The sequence below is a fragment of the Maylandia zebra genome, linkage group LG12 (genome assembly GCF_041146795.1).
Source record: "Maylandia zebra isolate NMK-2024a linkage group LG12, Mzebra_GT3a, whole genome shotgun sequence".
NCBI lineage: Eukaryota > Metazoa > Chordata > Actinopteri > Cichliformes > Cichlidae > Maylandia > Maylandia zebra.
The window spans coordinates 32283320-32290507 of NC_135178.1; the positions used below are offsets into that span (position 1 = coordinate 32283320).

The 7188-nt window shown below is 35.0% G+C and overlaps 1 long non-coding RNA gene across 1 annotated transcript; it reads right to left on the reverse strand.

Moving 5' to 3' along the window:
- Positions 1–549: 549 nt before the first annotated feature.
- Positions 550–3157, reverse strand: LOC101487419 (uncharacterized). The gene is made up of 3 exons (XR_013101010.1): positions 3058–3157; positions 2815–2969; positions 550–2068 (listed from the first exon to the last, which is right to left on the reverse strand). It is a non-coding gene; the product is annotated as an uncharacterized LOC101487419 (long non-coding RNA).
- Between the last annotated feature and the right edge of the window lie 4031 nt (positions 3158–7188).

A 7188-nucleotide genomic window follows, 5' to 3' on the forward strand; every position in this document is an offset into this window, starting at 1 on the left:
TTTTGCAATATTGTGGCAAAGAGATGAAGGAATGCAAGACCAACCTCAAAAAGGACAAAACGCTGTATGCTTTTTTTTTTCTTCTTTTTTAAAATTATTTACACTTCATAAGTGCATAATACGCTTTATCCGTTCATCCGTGATGATCATCAGGTCTATTTAGCAGGCAGCTCATCCATCAACACTTGCTTCAAACAAGTCATAAAGTCATGTCATGAAATCAAACGAACCTTTCTGTTTTGTTCTGAACATTTTAAAATGGCAAAGAATGTGTCCTAACCTCTGTGTATAGTGCATGCAGATGAAATGCTTATTTAATAAAAGGGACTGTGAAACTGAATGAGTTTCTGCTTTTTTCTCTCTGAATGGTGACATGTAGATTTTGTAGTAGTGTGGTTTAAATGGCAGTTTAACTCTAGGAGGTTTTATTTAACTGAAATAACAGTGGTAGATAGCAATGTCATGCATTCAAATTTTATTAAGCTTGTGGGTCTAAAGCACCAGGAAGAAAATCAAACAAGACATCATTTTGAAATAACAGCTGTTTTTTTTATTTATTTATTTTTTAAAAATTAATAGTTATGGTGAATAAATATAAGTTCCACAGAAAAGAAAGATAATGCAAGGAATTTCAGTATAAATAACAGTAAAAAAAAAATCAAAATTTGATTAAAAGTTCTTGAAAATATAGAAACATTTAATATAACTTGATTGTTTTTTATGTGGAGTCCAAACTAATAGCTCTCTGTAAGTTATTGCTATCTGTTTCTTTCTACCTCAGGCAATGTAGCCCCCACACATGGGATAGTTGGTCAGAGCAAAACAATTAATCAACGTGAAGGCTGAGGAAAACAAACTGTCATAATTAGGAGATGTATTAGAGCCATTTCTCATTTTCCTGGTTGGCAAGTTGATTAATTACTGCCACAAGGGAACATGTTGATTGCTTTGAGCTATCAGGTTTGGAACAAAGACATTTCCGATAACGCTTTTATGGTAGCAACATGACGTTTTGGTAAACGGAGATATTTGCTTTATTAGAATTTGTTGAGATGGTTGTTATCATTCACACCTGTGATATCAAATGTGAAGCGTCAAATAGCAGCCAGCTAGAAAAAGATCCAGCTGTTAGCGCAGCAGTACTGGGGTTTACATTTGTTAAGAGGTGCCGATTGGTGGATTTGGGTGATAGCAGACAAAAGCAGCGATTTTCACCTTTTTTTGTCTGTCAGGTTTAAGCTTGGATAATTGCTTCCCCAGTTGTGCCTTACTTATGTTGTCGATTAGACATTTGCATGTACTTTCTCATTTAAAATAATAAGAACAGCTCAATTTTCCAAAATATCAAAGTACACCCTTCATAAATTTTATAAAAAAAAAAAACCTCTTTGGCTGTTTTAACCATGTCGGTTGTTATGTTTGTACTGAAATATCAGATATATTATAGAGAGAGACACTGTAAAGATCCTTAATGCATAACAGCATACTGAATGCATGAAAAAGTAGCATTTAAAAGTCTTGGACGGGGGTGGGGGGGCTAAAGAAAAGCTGCCACAAACTATAACCGCATTTTCACCACAAACTCAGCTAAACTTGTTCATAATCAGAGCAGGTATCCACTCCCCTCCAGGTACTTATGAGGCTGGGTCTTTGTTACTTTACCTTTCCCCATTTTTGTTCCTTTAACATATGAAACAAACATTTGCTCCAGCCATACCAGGTAATCCCCGGCTGCCTTTAGCAGGGTATGACTCCACTGTTTCCTCTCAAATACTTGTTTAGGCATTTTAGGTGGTGATGGCTTTGAGGGACATGTACTTTTAAAGATGATGTTTATACAATTTGCAAGCATTTTAATCCTGGCAATGGTTTCCTCTAGCTTCTTGTGAAGTGAAACGTTTTGAGGATTCAGGTTGTTTTTCTGGTCCTCCAAGATGTCATTTAGACCTTCATACATGAAGCGCAAGCTGCAATGAACTTTTGTCCAATTAGGAGGAAAGCTCTTCTGGACGTGGAGCTCAGGGAAGCCAGGTAACCAAATACCAAGGTGTTTTCCATTGGCTTCATCCTAAAAGAAAAGACAAGAGTGAGGCGAGGAGATTTTGAAGACGTGTGTTGCTCATCCCATGAATACGCAGCTAATCTCTTAAACTGCCTCTGAAAGGTCATGCAAAGCATCTCAGCATGAATCTATACCACAGCAAAAGAAGAAACTTAACACTAGATTTAATCAAACGATGTGTTTTTAAACCCATTATATACACAAAAAATCTGTGTCTCCTGAGATTATTCAGGCAATAGAAATAACAACTTTTTCTGTCCTCACAAAAATATTCCTCCAATCCCCTACAAGGACATGTCTTGTTTATTTTGTAAGAACCAGAAAAAAATACCCAGTTAGTTTAGTTAGTTAGTTTTCTGGCTGATGCGCTTTCATAGATAAAACTTGTTTAATCTACACCTGAGATGTAATTCTGTTAAAAAAAAAAAAAAAAAGCAGACATCTTAATAGCAACAAAGTGCAATTTAACTGAAACTGTTTCAAAGAATGACTACAGAATTGCTATGGTACTGGCACTAAAAGGGTCTTAATCTGGAGTAACACACTCTAGAAATGAAGGCTGTGACACAGCACTACTCAGCAGAGCTTTGGGAGCTGCACTGTTTTTGCGAAATTTAAGTGATAGAAAAATTCAGACTACCTCCCCACAGCTATTGCGTCATCCAAGCACGCTGGCAGATTGCAAATAGCGTCACAAAACCACTTCTCTGGGTTGCACTGGTGAGAAAATGAATAGTTTTAAAGTTACTTACAAAGCATCTCAAGCTTTCATTGACCAAGCTTTCGGTCAGGGCTGTCAGGTGTTTGGGACTGCACGATGCACCTGCAGCATGTTTCTTTGGTGCAAGTTGTGCATCCAAGCTGTGCATCAGAATCGCCATCCAGATACAAGCCAGTTTCAGAAAACCTGTAAACCAAGTGTACAATCACAACATTTTAAGTTTGGTGTACTTTCTCATACAAACTACTTCACATTGTTGCATGGTATACTGTACCTGCTCTATATTCTCCCATTGTAATTCTCCTCATAGTTTACTGTGACAAGGGCAGTAGGTGTGTGAAATATAATTTTGCCCTATCGCTTACTTAACCATATCCTCTGATGAAGAAAGTCAACCACTGAACCAATCAATTCAGTTTCTTCTGGCAGGTCACCACCTCTTCCACCAAAGGAAATTACTGATGATGATGATAAGTATTCTCTAGACTCTAGAACAGTTAGATTATAGAGTTGAAAACTAAAAAAAAAAAAAAGAAAAGAAAAGAAAAACTGATATTAAAAGATAAATGGGTTAGTTTCTCTGCAAAAATTTTAAAAAGGAGACTAAGAAACTAGGTTGTAGATAGCAAGGGTATATTTTAAAAACTGGCTGCTATTTATCTTATATGAGCTACATAACATAAGTGAAATTGTAGTTTGTGTAAGTGTGAAATGCATGATTATTTCTTAGTTTTTAAATGAGCTTTCTTTAGCTTACGTAAGTAGTTTAGCAAGAATTCTGTGATGACATATGTACTCTATGAAATATTCTATAAATGAGTCATGCAGTACTGCGTAGATGCAGCTAACCACAGCCCAACAGTTTTGACTAGTTTCATGTCCTGACTAAAATTTTAACTCAACCCTGTTGGTTGATCTCACAAGCAAATCAGAGGGAGAAGAATTTGAAATGCAGCTCAATTCAAAACGCTGAAGTTGGATTAAAAGTAAAATTTTTGTATTTACAAAACACAAACGACTCTTTCCCAGCGTAAGTTAAAACAAAACAAAACAACAAGCTGATGAATCTGAATTTAATGTAGGTCGTAAGGTTTAGTTAAAGACTTTACAGAGGTGAGGTCATTGCTGCACTTTATATAAACCGCAGACACCTGCCTCTTGTATACAAAGCAGTTGCCATTTTCAAGAGATAAATATATAATAAAAACACTAAATAAGTTAAAAAAGAACTGGCTGGAAAATAAATAAATAAATAGGTTACAGAAAATTAAGCTTCAAACAGAAAAACAAAACAAAACTAAAACTTGCAAGTTATGTAATACTCTCCACATACAGTATGCATTTCAGAAACATACAGAAACATCATATTTCAGTTGAAGGCATCAATTCACATAAACAATTTTCTGTTGGTATTACATAATCTCTGGGTACACATACACAACCCACAATTTCAGTAGAAGGTTGATTATTGCAGAAAAAGTTTACACAATTTGACAAGTTCCTCTGTTTTAAGAGCACACTGGTTTTACTCATCACTGTACCTTAAACAGGATGTGATAATAAATACACACACACCAGCACAGCACATATGCACACTCGAATAATATTAAGTTATAAATAAATGACAAATTAATGAATGAACCTTTCTGAAACACTGGAACAATTAAATAATAAAACATTTTAAGATATTGTTAACACTGCGACTGGTATTATATTAACCATAACAAAATAAATAAATATTCTCAAATATAAATAATTTTGCAAATTTAAGCTACATCATATTCACATTCAAAGAAATAGATAAATAAAAACAAGGTACCAGTAAATAATTAATATATGGCCAAAGAGACCATTCTGAAATGCACAACTTTGAATTCCCTGTCAAAACATCATCAAGGGTTAAAAAGGAAACCTTAACCGTGACAGGAATAGCAGAGAGGTGGTGGATCCCAGATAACAGAGATATTTTCTCAGTCTTATTAGTGACAGAGTGTCTGATTAACTACCGTCAGCACTTGTTTGGACCATTCCGTCAGTCTGACCGCAACACTCCATACATAAATTTTTTGTTTGTGGTGATCGGTTAACTCTCGGGGTGGGGTTGGGGGAGTGAAATCGAATGGTCCGAGCATAGTCTTTATCATAATGTTTAAATTTTCTAGTGTTTTTTCAACGTGCTCTGTTTTATTAAAAATTTCAACTGGGTACCTCAAAAGTTGTTGGTGATATTCTTTGGCTTGTAAAACGTGTAACTTAAAAAGCTCATTCTTGATATAGATGTTCTGCAGCTTCTCACAAGTGCTTTCACCAGATATCTGGGTGTCATTAACTTCAGGTCGTATTGTCTCATTCCTTTTTCCATATTTTTTTATCTGTAGGTAAAAAAAAAACAGGTAGAATTCACCATAAAACTTGTAAAATTCTTATTCTCTATTCAAATAAGAACAGAACCACTTGATGCTTTGTGACACGTTCATACAAGTAATAAGAACAGTCATGAGTGAATAAATGTAACTAAATACACTTTGGAAAAAATAATGTGCCGTGTACGTCGTCAACTTGTCTATTTTTGTGCTCACAAACAGCAGATTCAAAGAGACATGACGGATTCATGTCATTCAGCATTACTAATTTAAGATTTATATTTATATACTTCCATAAGTTGCAACCCCAGCAGGTTCTTGCACTAGTAGTTTAGATTAAAAGCACACAAGTAAGACACTAGGCATTTACACTGAGGGGCCTTTGAGAGTACCGTTATGTATTGGCTACTTAAGCTCTTACTGACTACATCTGTTCATGCAAACATCCACTATACATCAGTGAGCATTTTAAACATTTTCGACAGACGCGTTTTAAATATTACATGAAGTAAACTCTAGAGTTTAAAACCATTTTAAACAGGCTTTCTCTGAGGACAGACATGAGGTGAAAAATCAAGACTAAACTCTGGAAGATGATTGAGATTAAATATGACATATAAGATTTGGATCAATTTTGCAGCAGTTAGGTAAAGTCTACAGAATGTCCTGTGTATAGTTACAGCAATCATGCAAAGAGTATATGACAGCAGATTAACTAGATGGTACTTACAGATAAATTCAGTAGCTCAGTTGCTTCGAATTCGAATAACTTGGCAAGGTCATTGGTTCTCTTCAAATGATCACAGGAGTTATTAGATGGACAAATCGGAGCAGAAAACACAGGACTCCACTGAACTTCCAGGAAGATCAAGAGGATTGCTGAAGAAAAACAAAAACAAATGGAATTGGACAATGTTCTCTTAAACAAGAAATTGTAAAATTACCAAAATAATGCAACCAGATTAAACGAGTAGTATATGAGGCTTCCTGATGTAATGATGAAACTATGTAGTATCAGTTGTATTTGTTGATCAAATGGCCTAACCATATCAAATTTGTGTTTGTTAAATAATAATAAAAATATATATTTACCATAGTGCAGGAGAGATCTATTGAGTTTAGAACCCATAGTAGCAGTACTAACTCTTATCCTCAGTGGTCCGTGATAAACCATACAAAACAGCAACATGCAACTTTGCTTTGGTAGGCCAGCTTAAATTACATTTTAGGTACACCCACATTCACCTCATACAAAGGAATTCCATGACAAATTTTTTTTTAACATCACTCACATTATGACATATTATTGGATCATATGATTTCATAAGAGGTGTGACCATGGTCAGATAGACCTCAGATAACTAAAATCCTCAAAATATATCAGAGCATGAAAAACATTCCATCTGCATGCGATGTGGCTTGCATTATATAGGCCAGGTTTTTAAACAGAAGTTGGATAACATGGATAACGCTCAACAATAAACCATTTGAAAGTTAACACAGGAAAAAGAAAATCCCATTTAATTAAAATAATATATTAAAACTTTGACAAAGACTCATTAGTACCCACTTCTGTTTAAAGGGGACACAAGTCAGAAAGGTAGGGAAATATTGTGTAAATAGGTTTGATAAAATTTTTTTTTTAATTTATGTCTTATTAAGGACATTAACTGCATCCAGTATATGTCAAGTAAAAAGAAAATCGTATTTGTCTCTTATGTTTTTCCGATATTACCTGCCCATCATGGTTTTATGTAACTTCCAACCACAAATTTCCCTTTATGACTGAAGCTTTAAGACGTCATGCAGACGCCAACCTGTCAGACAAAAATAGACTTAGCCTGCTTTCGCAGAAAAGCATGGTGCTGTGTTTGCGGCTATGTTGCTGCTGGTGTTGCTGGTGTTAAAATCTCTTACAGAGAAAAAGAAAAACCTTAAAGAAGAGGTGTAGAAGAAGCTCAAAAGCTGTCTTAAGCAAAATTGTTATGTTTCTTTTGTCGCATTTTCTTCAACTTTTCTTACAAAAACAGTAAAGTAGGTGT